Source organism: Sceloporus occidentalis, unplaced genomic scaffold (assembly GCF_023333645.1).
Source record: "Sceloporus occidentalis isolate IW3139 unplaced genomic scaffold, rSceOcc1.0.p SCAF_9, whole genome shotgun sequence".
Taxonomy (NCBI): domain Eukaryota; kingdom Metazoa; phylum Chordata; class Lepidosauria; order Squamata; family Phrynosomatidae; genus Sceloporus; species Sceloporus occidentalis.
Window position 1 is genome coordinate 32215849 of NW_028316989.1, and position 14850 is coordinate 32230698.

The following is a 14850-nucleotide window of genomic DNA, read 5'->3' on the forward strand; positions in this document are numbered from 1 at the left end:
AGTGTTTTGATTCTTCTAGCGTGCTTTTATTTTTTGGATCATTCTTTAAAATTCTCTCTGTCAATTGTAACTCTTTGTTGAATTTAAACAATTTCTCATTATGTTTTTTCCTCAATTCTGCTAATTTTTGAATCAACCAACCCCTTAGTACCACTTTAAATGCATCCCAGACTGTTTGCAGTGGAGTTTCTTTAGTTAGATTTACTTCAAAATACATTTGTATGTTTTTATTTAAATCTTTAACTATCTCCAGTGTCTCGATGAACTTAAAAAATTCAATTGGTAGCTTACCTGGTAGGGGCCAGACCTTAATCCAAACGCCTCCGTTTTGACTGGTCGGAGCTGGACAGAACAAGAGACAATAAAAGAGAGGTGTCACTTCAAAAGAAGAAATCTTTTGGCAGTCTTAGGAATTGTGTTCAGGTTGTTCCCCTAAACGCGAAAAGGTATATTAAACTGCCTCCATTAATAGAGTGCTCTTCTATCCCAAGAAACAAGAACCAAATAGCAACCAAGGCTGTAGCTGAAAGCCACACAAACCTAAAACCTATAGCAAAGGAAATTCCTGCATTGGACAAAGATGCTGAAATTTCCCTCCTGATAGGCTCAGATTGCTCAGAGTGTCCTCCTAGTTTCCAACATGTGTTGGAAGGAATGCACCAGTATCTACAACACATGAGAGAAATTTGGTTGTTGGACGACACAAAGTGGAGGTTCCAAAGGAGAAAGTAAGGGCTCACTTGTTATAACAGTCCCTATGGCCCCAATGCTCTTGGCCATCATTGGACTGATCCGCTTGCCGTTTGCGGGATTGGTTCCCCAAGCTGCGTTGAGGCTCCCTCTGTTCCCCGTGCCGTGGCCAACGCCAGACTCTGTTTCCTCTTCTGCGATAATTGTACTTTTCATCATGCCAGAAGCTTTGTTCTGCCAAACAAAGGAAGAAAGGAGCAAAAGGGCTCAGTGTCTTCTGCAAGTCACCTAGGAATTGAGTACTTGGGAGTAAGTAGGTCCAGAACAGGCATGAATGCAACCTTTGGGGTTCTGCCGCCTAGAGTTGGAAGAGACCCCAAGAAGGGCAATCCAGTTCAACTCTATTCTGCCATGCAGGAACTCTCAGTCAAAGCAACCCCATTGACATGCTGAAAAGGGGCCAGCTAACTGTATTTTATTTTATTTTTATTTTAAAAAAGAGAAAAAACAAGTCTGGAAGGAAGTGTCTTGCTTTTTTGCATCACAGACCCTCCTTCCTCTTTTTTGTTGTTGCAAAAATCCAGAAATGACTGTTTTTGAAAACCTGAGTTCATTATCAGAAGAAATCTACAGAGTAGAGCCCCAGTGTCCATTTATCTGGACTTCTGAAATCTGAATTATTCCAAAACCCAAAACCGACCATGAGAGCATCTGGTCTGACCCCAACTCAAGGAAACCTGGGCATCCTGAAGGTTTAGATCAGTTACTGAATTATTGAATTATACAAGGAATAGTGGTCTCAAGGTTTTGCTGACTGCTCAGTGTACAGAAACAACATTATTTTAAAAATATTGTGTATTAAATTACCTTCAGCCTATGTCTATGAGATGCATAAGAAACATACATGGATCCCATCTCCCATTATATCCCATTAGACATATATAAATATACCAAACTCTGAAAAACTCCAAAATACATCTAGTCCTCAGCATTTTGGGTAAGGAAGCCTCAAGCTGTAGTTGATAAGAGATTATTATTATTATTATTATTATTATTATTATTATTATTTACTATATTGTATATGGATATAACTGCTGAAAGGAAAGTTAGAAGTCACCTTTTCTTTCTTTTCTATTTCCTTTCAGAAGCTTCCTTACTTCCTTTTTCTTTCTTCCTTTCTCCCCTTCCTCTTCCTTACCTTTTTCCCTTCCTTTCTGTCTTCCTTCCCCAGGAAGGGACTGAGTCTGGGAGACTTTTATTCTGGCAGAAGCACAGGGGAGGAGGAGGAAGAGTGGAAGGACTGGGATGGAGAGGAAATTGAAAAGGAAAGAAAGAGACCCCGGCCCACTCCCCCCCCCTCCCTTCCCCCCCCCCTCTGAGCCTGCAACTTAAATTGTCTTTCCTCTTTTTTCCCTGTCCATCTGAGCCCTCTGTGCTTTTGATGGAGGGAGGAGGGGGGAAGGAAGGAGCGTGAAAGTCCCCTGGGCTGAAGGGGGGGGTCTAGACCCCCAACCCCAACCCCCCGGCTACGTCCCTGATGCCAGCTTCCACCTGGTCTCTCACCTGTAGGGCTGAAGTAGCATTCAACAGGTCCTCGTGTCCTTGGAGGAGGAGGAGGGGGAGGAGGAGGAAGGGGAGAAGGAGGAAGAGGAGGAGGAGGAGGAGGGGGAGAAGGAGGAAGAGGAGGAGGAGGAGGTGGCGGCTCCTGGACTTTGTGAGGAGGGACAGGAGGTCTCTTAGGAACAGCAGAAACCTGTCTGGTCCCAGAAGGAGGACCAGGAGGTATCTTAGAGACAAGAGAAGCCGGGCTGGTCCTAGGATGCTCTGGCCAAACTGGCTTCTTAACTTCCTTGGTTGTTTCCACCTTCTTCTTTTGCTGTTGGGAGCAAAAGAGAGTAGAAAAGGAAATGTTAGTGAGAAACCTGGCAAAAAGTGGAAAACCCACAAAAGTGAAAAAAACCACAGATAACAAAAACATTCCATTTTTAACTGAGAGAACACCTCCCTATGAATCTAGTTCCTCCAGTGCAACTCTACGGTCAACATCTGCCAGACATTGACCATAGAACTGCGCTGGAGGAGCTACAAATGAACTTCTGTCTAATTTGAAAAGATCCAAACCAGTTAGTTGTCTTACCTGTGCTGTTTAGTTCCTCTCTTGAAATTATTTTTATATCAGTATTTTGATTTCTTTTTAGTAGGTCCTTATATCTTATCCAATTTGGGTTACTTTCCCATCTCCCAAAAAATGCTTCCTGTGTGGATACCTAATGAGGAATCCCTAAATAGAATTTATTCTTTATTATTCCCCATGTTTTGAATAGGGCTTTTCTGATTGAGTGATTATGAAAGTCTTTGTTTATCTTATCCTTGTTATACCATATATAGGCATGCCAACCGTATCTTAAATTAGTTGCTTCTAGGTTTAACAAATGTCTGTTCTTCAAACTTAGCCATTCTTGAACCCAGATGATACAACATGCCCTATAATAAAGTTTAAGATCAGGTAGCGCACATCCTCCAAAAGCTTTTTGTCTTTTTAATACATTCTTTTGCATTCTTGATCTTTTCCCCCTCCAAACAAAGTTTAATATAATTTTTTCCCATTCATTAAATACTTTTTCATTAATGAGGATTGGCAGATTCATAAACAAAAACATTAACCTTGGCAAAATGGCCATTTTTATGGTGGCTACTCTTCCCAATATTAATAAATCATATTTCTTCCATTTTGTTAAATCTTTGTTTATCTGTTGCCATGTTGGTTTATAGTTATTCTCAAACAGGTTTGTGTTATTTTCAGTTAACCATATACCATAATCAAAATCATTTCAATTAAACAATGGTCAGCTATAGTTCTTGGATCAATTTCCATCCTTTCAGTTTTAACTGCTAACTCTTTGGAAATCAAAAACAAATCTATCCTAGACCAGGATTTGTGAGCCCCTGCAAAAAAAGTAAAGCCCGGTTTGTCGTTATACTTGAAAGTCCACAAGTCTTCCAAATCATGTTCCTTTATTAATTCAAAGCAACTATTAGGCAATTTACCCTGGGCCTCTCTCGTTTTATTCTTTTTCTTGGTCTTCCTATCTCTTTTCGAATTTATCACACCATTAAAGTCTCCTGTGACAATTAGCTTTCCTTTATTATGTATCATTAATTCATCATTTAATTTCTGAAAGAAAATATCTTTTCTCTCTAGGGGACCATATACATTTGCCACCATTAACACCTCTTCTCCTGTATTAATTTCCAAAATCAAATATCTTCCATCTAGGTCTTTCTTAATCTCTTTTACCAAAAAAAAAGTCACCATCACAGGTAACAAACGGTGTGAAGGAAGTGACAAACAAACAGTGAGGTGGAAAAAACTTCCTTCAGAACTGGAACTCTTGTCCAGATGAGGCAAAATAAAGGCAACTCAAACATGCAGAAAGACATTGTAAGCATACAATTAGGGATGCAAGATAGATTATATTGGTGCTAACATCAAGACCAACAATAAAGATAATTTAAATACATCAGGAGCAGGAAATCCACTCTAGAGGCAGGTGGATAGTTAAATAACAATGAAATTAAAGGAATAGTGTAGGATGATAAAGGGGTTGAGAAGAAGCTAAATGAATTCTTTTCATCTTTCTTAATTGCTCAGGATATTCTGCAGATGCCTGTGCCTGGACTGATCTACTCCTGGGTTCTGGAATTTCCTTCCTAGAAAGGCTAGACTGACTCCTTTCTAGTTGCCATTTTGACTTTAAATTTCAGCTGATAAAATTACCAGCTTGGTAGATAAAGGGAATGCTGTGGATATAGTATATCTTGATTTCAGTAAGGCCTTTGACAGGGTTCCCCATGACATTCTTGCAAACAAGCTTGTAAAATGTGGGCTAGATAAAGTAACTGTTGCATGGCTTTGTAATCGGTTGACTGGCCAAACCAAAACGGTGCCCAACAATGGCTCCTTTTCATCCTGGAGAGAAGTGACCAGTGGGGTCCCACAGGGGTCTGTCCTGGGACCAGTGCTATTCAACATCTTTATCAATGACTTGGATGACAGAATTGGGGGCATACTTATCAAATTTGCAGATGACACCAAACTAGGAGTAGTAGTTAATACCTCAGAGGACAGGATCAAAATTCAAAATGACTTGAATAGGCGAGAAAGCCAGGCCAAAGCTAACAAGATGAATTTCAACACAGAAATATAAGGTACTGCACTTAGGGCAGAAAAATGAAATGCACAGATATAGGATGGGTGACACCTGGCTGAATGAAACTACATGTGAAAGGGAACTGGGAGTTAATGTAGACCATAAGTTGAATATGAGTCAACAATGTGATGCAGCAGCTAAAAAGGTCAATGCAATTTTAGGCTGTAACAGTAGAAGTATAATGTCTAGATCAAGGGAAGTAATAGTGCCACTCTATTCTGCTCTGGTCAGGCTCCACCTGGAATATTGTGTCCAGTTCTGGGCACCACATTTTAAATAGGGTGTGGAGAAACTGGAGCATGTCCAAAGGAGGGCGACTAAAATGGTGAAGGGTCTGGAAGCCATGCCCTATGAGGAACGACTTAGGGAGCTGTGGGCGTTTAGCCTGGAGAAGAGACAGTTAAGAGGTGATATGATAGCCCTTTTTAAATATTTGAAGGGATGTCATATTGAGAAGGGAGCAAGCTTGTTTTCTGACTGCTCCAGAGACTAGGACCCAGAACAAAGGATGCAAGCTCCAGGAAAAGAGATTCCACCTCAACATTAGGAGGAACTTTCTGATAGTAAGGGCTGTTCGACAGTGAAACACACTCCTTCTTCAGAGTCTGGTGGAGTCTCCTTCCTTGGAGGTCTTTAAACAGAGGCTGGATGACCATCTGTTGGGGATGCTTTGATTGAGAGTTCTTGCATGGCAGGGGGTTGGACTGGATGGCCCTTGTGGTCTCTTCCAACTCTACTGTTCGATGATTCTATGATTCTATATTGTTTTCATTCACCGACAAGCATCCACACAACAGTTTATACATGCCCCTTGCACATTCTGATTTTCAACCTTACCTCTTCATCTCTGGCCCGCTTCCTGCATGCCAACTTGTAAAGCCGGTGTAGCGTCTTTGCGTGAGAGTCAGTAAACTTCGAAACAAACAACCACAGGTTCCTGGGAAATGAAATGAATTATAAATTCCCTTTGTGCTTGTCCAATTCTAAGCAGCCATTTGACAACAAAAATCCAGATTACTTTCTGTTGGTTTAAATCTCTAATTCCCAAACTTTGGTCCTTCAGGTGTTTGGAGCTTTGTCTCCCAGAATCCCCAGTCAGTTTGAGCCACAGTCAGGGCAGATGATGGTAGAATGGTAGAATGTTGCAGATCTCATATGTGGTTCTTAGCACCAATAGGGCCATACCTCTGAGACATAAGGAAGGAATTCTATGCATCCAGGACAGAAGCTACTCTACCCAGAGTGGCAAGGAAAAGCAGTTATTGTCACCATCCAGGAATTACTAGTGGCTTCAGTGTCATGGAAGTGTAGAATCAGGGTCATATTTCAGGTTTTAAGGGTTTTAAGTACATAACATGGAAGCTGTGACCCATCATTGCTCTCTTCCCTTTAACTCTGGTCCAGACTGCAATCTGCCTTGTCCATTGGACCTCAAGGGGAGCCACTGAGAGCCAAACAACTCCATTTCTGTAGCCCTGTCTTGGGTTTCTTTCTGGGTCACTTGCTCCCATGACAAAAAGCCTGACAGGAATGGAGGTGAAGCTTACCATCGCCAGAGAGCCCTGTCCTCCTTCTCAGAAAAAACGTTCAAGCGTTTGGAAATGTGGTCTCCTAGCTTCAATAGATGAGGTTGGATTTTTTCCACCTGTTCTGGCGTCCAGGGCCCATTGCCCAGTTTTTCAAATTCACGCAGGGCCTTCTTCACTGGCCGCATCCACTCTTTGCACTGAAGACAGGAGCAAACAGAGTGCAAGTGAAAGGTGGGAGGGAAGGTGGGAGGAATTTCTTTAAACCTGTCCTATTACCTTAGACAGGAAAGGAATCAGCTCATCTGAAATGTGATGTTAGAGAAGAGTGCTGTCTGCACCCTGGCCGTACCCTTTCAGTATGCTACGAGGAGGTGGGAACTTACCGTGAGGAATGATGCCACAGTCAAATTTTCCTCGCCTTCTCCCATAGGGATGGGCTCACGTCCGGCCATAATGTAGACAGGGCCAATGGGTTCTCTTTGGGTAACTCTGTGAAAGAAGAAAATTGGGCAGCTTAGTCCTAAAGCAAAATCAGGGATGTGACAAAATTAGGGATCTGACCATTGAAGGAAAGGAGGGGAATTTGCTCCATGGCGTAAGAGAAATACCTGAGCTCATGGGACAGCGATGTTCCTAAAATGTTGTTGTGGTGTGCCTTCAAGTCTTTCCCTACTCATGGTGGCCAAAGGCAAAGCTATCCTATTCTTGGCAAGATTTCTTCAGAGGAGGTTTGCATTGCCTTCCTCTGAGGCTGAGAGATCATGATTTGCCCATGGTCACCCACAGAGTTTCCATGGCTAAATGCAGGTTTGAATCCTCATCTCTTATCATCCTAGTCCAAACCACCATACTGTATTGGCTCTCTATTCTTGCAATGCATTCTTCAGATTCTGAAAAGAGGACAAGTTTGCAGGTTTGATGGAAATTCTGTTCTGACTGGATAAGGCCAACAAACACCCTCCACAAGGGTGATACCAGCCACCTGCACCCTATAACTATGCACCTGCCTCTATGCCTTGGAAATCAAATTGAAGGCACCCTCCTGGTAGGTTTTTTCTTGAATTTACTCCCAAATGATATATCTCTGTGAAAGGTTAAAACCATTGGGTTGCAAGAAATTATATGGGCAAAAAAAAAGGTACAACAATATCGGTGTTATACAGGTGTCTATTGAAATATTACATGGAAAATGAAATAGTTAAAACAAACATGGTCACCTGGGCACAAGACATTGGGAGACCATTGGTTTTGGAGCAATGGGAGAGATCATGGTTAACGAGAATGAAATACACTTTGTGCCAAGATATAAAAGAAAACTGTTATAAAATGTACTATAGATGGTACCTAACCCCTGTGAGACTGCAAAATATATAGGAAACATTCCAGCAAATGCTGGAAATGCAAATCCCATGATCAGCATAAAGATGTGCTATTGTAATCTGATGATGTCTTGATCTTGTCATATGTTATTAAGAACAGGGGGAAATTAATATCAAGATGGAACAGAAGTTAAAGAATGAGATGGTACCCAGGTCAAACTGCGAGAGCAGGAAGTTTTTCTTACACTATTTGTTGTTAATTTTTGTATTTCATGATTGTCCTTATGGTAATGTTAAGGCTAGTCTGCCCAAGTGATGTTATGTATGTTTTTTTAAAGCTTAATAAAATTCATTTAATTTTTTTTTTAAACCATTGGGTTATTATTAAGGAGCAAAACTGTGAAAAAGCATGGCCATAAAAGAGGTATATAATTTTCTCCATGGGATGGAGAAAGTGGAAGGAGATACAGTTTTCTCCTTCTCTCCTGTTACATGATCTCGGGATCATTCAGTGGAACTGGGGAGTTCACGAAAGATTAAAAAGAAACAAAAAAATATATTGCAAACAGTTAATGTACACCGTGGCACTGGGGCATTGAATTTCCATGTTACTGGGGCATTGAGTTTTAGTCCACAGTTCTGGAGCCTAATTCCAAGATAGATTCCGCACCACAAACAGTTCAGACTAAAACACAGAGCAAACTCACCAACCCACTAACATGGGAGTCACCATCTACTGCTGTCTATGTGAGTGTCTGCAGCATACTTTTAAAAAATGCTTATGTTCATTAGAATCATAGAGTTGGAAGAGACCACAAGGGCCATCCAGTCCAACCCCCTGCCATGCAAGAAATCCAAATCAAAGCATCCCTGACAGATGGACATCCAGCCTCTGTTTAAAGACCTCTAAGAAAGGAGACTCCAGTACACTTCAAGGGAGTTTGTTCCACTGTCAAACAGCTCTTACTGTCAGGAAGTTCCTCCTAATGTTGAGGTGGAATATCTTTTCCTGGAGCTTGCATCCATTGCTCCATTGGGTCCTAGTCTCTGGAGCAGCAGAAACTAAGCTTGCTCCCTCCTCAATATGACATCCCTTCAAATATTTAAACAGTGCTATCCTATCACTTCTTAACCTTCTCTTCTCCAGGCTGAACATCCCCAGCTCCCTATGTCATTCCTCATAGGACATGGCTTCCAGACCTTTCACCATTTTAGTCACTCTCCTTTGGACATGCTCTAGTTTCTCCACATCCTTTTAAAATTGTGGTGCTCAGAACTGGATACAATATTCCAGGTGGGGCCTGACCAGAGCAGAATGTAGTGAAATGTGGACTTCCCTTGATCTAGACACTATACTTTTATTGATGCAGCCTAAAATTGCATTGGCCTTTTTAGCTGCCGCATCGCACTGTTGACTCATGTTCAACTTATGGTCTACTTGGACTCCCAGTTCCCTTTCACACGTAGCTTTATTCAGCCAAGTGTCCCCAATCCTATTGTAACAGAAATGTCAGGAAACTTAAAATTCTAGGTTTTGGCAGAGCAAAGAATTAACAAGAGGACTTAGTAATATGAAAATCCATAAGTTTATTTCCATTTGTCGACAAAGGAAACATGAAGTCAGTGGAATTCAAGTTCCAAAAAGCTGAGTTCCCCCTCAAGACAAAATGGCTTAATTTTATAGTTAATTACACAAGGAAGCTCTCCTCCACATCTCATTGGCTAATTACAATTCAAACATACAGAATTCTTTCAATCAGAACAGAGAATTATGCATATATTAAACTGCATTCCTGACTCTGTCCCCCCTCCCTCAGGCATTCAGTATCTTTCCTTTAGCCTTACTTTTGAATATCAACAGTGTCTCCTTATCTATATTGTGTCTATTTCACTGGTGCCTGTTCCTTATGGGTCATGATGCACTCACCACGCTTTTGCTCTAGTTCTTCTCTAGCTTTCAAACCGCAAATTAGGAACTAAGTCTTTTCAAACCAAAGTGGCTCCATCTTTCTATAGCTTTTTATTATAACAGGCCACTACACTATATCTGTGCATTTCATTTTTCCACTCTAACGTTACATTTCTCCATGTTGAATTTCATTTTGTTAGCTTTGGCCCAGCTTTCTAGTCTGTTCAGGTCATCTTGAATTTTGATCCTGTTCTCTGGGGTCCATTTGCCAGTTCTTTTATTACACTTGGACGTAGTTCATCTGGTCCTGGAGATTTATATTAGTTTTAGATTAACCAGATATTCCTGTACTATCTCTTTACTTATTCTGTGCTGAAATGCCCCTATTCTGTCCTCTGCTCCATTATCCTCAGGTTGAGCACCCTTTGCCTTTTCTGAGAAGACTGAGGCAAAGAAGGTGTGGAGTAATTCTGCCTTTTCTCTGTCTTCTGTTAGCATTTTGCCATCTTCTCCACGCAGTGAACCTACTGTTTCCTTCTTCCTTTTGCTGCAGACATATCCAAAAAAGCCCTTTTTATTGTTTTTAACCTCTCTAGCAAACCTGAGTGCATTCTGCACTTTAGCTTTTCTGACTTTACCCCTACATGTGCTTGCTATTTGTTTGAATTCCTCTTTGGTGATTTCCCCATTTTTCCATTTCTTATACATGTTTCTGTTTAAAACTTAGCTCAGTTGAAAGTTCTTTAGTCATCCATCCTGGGTTCTTGAGACATCTCCCCTTTCTCTTCCTCACTGGAACTGTTTTAATTTATGCCTTCAGTATCACCTTTTTGAGAAACTCCCATCTGTCTTGAACTCTCTTCTCTTTTAGTATTCCTGACCATGGGATCACCTCCAGTATTTCTCTAAGTTTAGCTTTCAACTCCATCCCAGAAGTGAGAATCATGTCCATTCCCAATCTATGCTACATGAAGGAAAGTCAAGTTCTTCTAACTCTGACCAATCCAGTGGAAAATCTTACCCATGTGACATTGTTTAACTTAGTGTAGTGAACTTGAAATAAACAAAAAAAAGGTTATACCCCCTCTAATTCCACATTCCAGTCATGAGACTCATCCCACCAGGTTTCAGTGATGCCTGTTATATCATATTTGCTTTGTTGTGCTAGGAGTTCGAGTTCATCTTGCTTATTTCCCATGCTCTGTGCATTAGTGTAGAGACATCGCAGACCATGGGTCCCCTTTACTTGCTGCCTGTGCAAGTTTTTTTTTTTTTGCCTCCCACTGTTGGGTCCTTGCAGTATTTGTCTTCTTTCCTCTTTGTCAGTTTGACTATTTTCTCCAGCCCTTTTGCCTTCCTTAATATTGTCTCCCTCCCCCACAAAACCTAGTTTAAAGCCCTCATGTTTGCTTTTTAAAAAATGCTTACATTCATTCTATATTTTCTATTCTAAACCACCTTGAGACCCACTCATGGGCGAAAGGTGAGATGAAATTTAAGCAATAACACAACCATACAGTTAAGTGAACGAAACTAAGAAGGATGCTATCAGGTGAGCTCAAGCAGTCCACCTGGTTTAAAGCAATGCCTTCACAAAGGAGTAGTAACTAGCATTTAAATAAATAAAGGATTGGAAGCACTTACTATTAAAAGAGACAGCCTGAGAAGCCGAGAGCTCTCCAAAAAAATCAAGGGGACCAGAGCCAAAATAATAATTTCGCTCTGGTCAGTTGAAGTCTGCAGCTTCAGTCTATGGTAGACTTCAACTGATAACCTTCCAATGATCCGTTGGCCAAGATTCTCCATGATCTCCCAGGAAACAAAACAAACAAAGAAATGTGTTCTATTCTGTTTTGTCCCATCTGACCACTTCCCCACCCGCTTGAAATAGATGGGTCATGTTGCTTTCAATGGGATGATTTCAATTGCGTTTTAAAATTTCAATTGTTTTTAGCTAATTCTTTTGGTGAACCACTTTGGATCCCGCTTGGAATATACAGTCGGCCCTTCTTATACACGAATCTTTTATACACGGATTCAAGCATCCATTTCAAATATCAAACCTTGATTTCCTATTTTTTATAAGGGACACCATTTTGCTATGTCCTTATATTTAATGGGACTTGAGCATCCACGGATTTTGTTTTCCATGGGGGGTCTTGGAAGCAAACCCCAGCGGATAGCAAGCGCCCACTGTAAATGAAATGAAATAATTTCTTACACCAGAAACTGGAAAAGCTGGCTCTCACTCCACAAGAAAGACAGCAAATCAGTGAAATTATGATTATGATTGTGACAAACTGGAGTCTCCCTTATCCAAAATGCTTGGGACTAGAAGTGTTTTGGACTTCGGATTTATTCAGATTTTGAAATGTTTGTTCAAACATCATGAGACATCTTGGAAATGGGGCTCGTCTCATGATATTCATGTCGGTCCTTCTACACATTGACTGAAAGTAATGAAATACACTATATATATATATATATATTCATTCATCCATTCATTCATTCATTTATATGCTGCCTTTCTCCTAGGCCGGGAGCCAAGGCAGCTAATACTTTTGTGTATGAAATAAACTTTGTACACGTTGAACCATCAGAAAGCAAAAGTGTCATTTTCTCAGCCACCCGTGTGGACAATTTTGGATTTTGGAATATTTTGGATTTTGGAATCCCAGATAAAAGGTGCCCAACCTACACTAACAGTAGAATTAAAACCATTGAAAACTTGCTTTAAAATCGTACAGCACTATAAAACCCCTTCTCTTGTTAAGCATCTGTTCCCAAAGGGACTTTCCCATTTTAAGTCTCAGACAGGCAAAGCCTTGGTGGGATATTGTATAGCATGGATGAATTGAGTTCTGGCTTGGTAGGTTTCAAAGCATGCACACCAGACCTCAGTTATCTACAATGGGATTTATGTTTCTTTATTTACCATGCTTCCATTTGGCCTTTTTTTCCAAAGAGCGCTGATCAACTTCCATATGTTTCCCATCTGGGCGCCTTCCCTGCCATTTTGCAAACCATTGGAAGAGCTGTATGGGGCCCAGAAGATAGTTTGGGAGCCCTTGGTGCTGAAGCCTTAACCAGAGTATAGCAGCCTATGATGGCATGCCATTGGGAACCCTAACTTACTTCTTGTTCTTCTTAATTAAAAGCATTTATACTAACAGTCTTGCAAGATTGAGAAAGTATTATCAGCATGAAATGACACAGTTTGGGACAGTTTTACTGAATTAACAAAAACACACACTGTCACTGTGTGTGCAGGACAGCTGTTTCCAAATATCTGAAGTGCTGTCATGTACAAGTTGGACACGTGTTTTTCCGTTTCCGTTAAGGAAGGCTTAAAAGGAACTGTCAAAGATTGCAAAGAAGTAAATGTCAGCTGAACATTAGGAAAATGGCGCTAATGACAAAATCAATTTGGCCAAGGAACAGACTGCACTGAAAAATAATGGGTGGTGGATTGTCCACTGGAACGACTCGGGATTAGTTTACACACAAGTGTACTATGTGAACCGATGCGGATTTTTGCACATTCGTGTTGATACTTGTCTTCCTTTTTCTGTGCATATTCACATCTGTTCACTTTCCCTCTGCTGAAAATGCTCAGACATGCACATCTGTGTGAAGTGGATGGACAGCTACATGTCTGATAATGTGCATCTTCATGGCTTCTTTGATAAAAACTGTTTTTTCTCTAGTTTGAGGAGTCCCACCCCTTCCTGCCAAATGTCTGAATTAATCTGAATCATACAAATGTGGAAGGATCACATTCTGTTAAACTAGAATGAGGAGTATTTTAATTGTGTAGACAAGCCCTCAGCTTGGACAACCACTGGCCAGGGATGCTACAACTAAATGCTTCATTACAGAACTCACATTGAGGAGGGAGTTGGATTCAGTGACCTTAATGGTTCCTTCTAACTCTAATATTCTGTGAGTTACAGCCCTGTTTGGGCGATCAATTACTTATGCAACAAGGAGGAATGATTCTCACCAGCCCAACCCAGTCCATCACAGTTCCAGTCCCTGGTCCTATTGTCCTCCATGGTTTTGAACCTCATCTAATCTGGTTTTTCCAAATTGTGAGCCCCTTCCTCCTTCAAACCTTCCCTTCCAATAGATGGAAGGCATTGAGACGAAGCAACAGATCAGTCGGAGTGGTCAAAAGTGTGTGTCCGCTATCTTCACCCATATAATTGGAATAATGTGGTGGAGAATGGCCATATAGGACTCTTGTGTCTCATACCCACCTTCTTGTGTCTCATACTCATCTTCCACAAGCTGGTTGCCTCCTGCTGTGTTGAAGCATCATTGCAAGACTAGGAATACAAGGGATTGTGCTCCAATACATCTGGAAGGCATCTGGTTGGGGAACACCTCTAAAATCCACGTTCTCCCAAGCATAAAACAATGAACGTTTTAAAGGGAGGCCTGCCTTGAACTGTGTTGTGGTCCCTCAATCTCTTTTGTGGGAATGAGCTACTCAAGACATTTTTAAAGAATGGGCCAAGGCTGCTGTATGTTTATAATTGCTTTTTTTCTCTATTTAGGGTTTAAGTTGTTTGATGTTTTGAAGAGTTGAATTCCATTTTAACTATTACTCTTTGTATGTGTTTAGCTGTATTGTCCTGTAATATGAATCCCGATAATAAATAATGTATATACTCGATTATAAGTCCGCCTCATGTATAAGTTGAGGACAAGTTTGGGGGCAAAAATTATGGATTTTGATACGACCCATGATTAAGTCGAGGGTGAAACTTAGGGGCATATAGCAAAGAACCAGAAGGATGATGCAAACCAAAACAATGTCAGAGATCCTACAAAATTCCAGCCATGATGTTTGTGCTCACTCTTATCACTGGATGGATAAGAGAACAGAGAGGGTTGGTGCTTCCAGGACAGATTATACTCTTGCCTTTCCTCCTTTTAAATAAGAGTTAAGATAGGGTACTTACATTGACCCATGGATAAGTTGATTCAGGTTTTTTGGGTCATTTTTTGACCTAAATTTCTTATACATGCATATATACAGTAATACAGTCAGCCCTTCTTATACTCTGATTTTTTATACACGGATTCAAGCATCCATGGTTTGAAAATGTTAAAAAAAAGTATAAATTTCAAATATCAAACCTTTATTTTCCATTTTTTTAAAATAAGGAATACCATTTTGCTATTTC

The 14850-nt window shown here is 40.7% G+C and overlaps 1 long non-coding RNA gene across 1 annotated transcript in view; it reads left to right on the top strand.

The window, feature by feature from the left end:
• The window catches only part of LOC149307187 (uncharacterized), a 33522-nt gene that overhangs the window by 8830 nt on the left and 9842 nt on the right, over positions 1 to 14850 (top strand). The window lies entirely within an intron of this gene.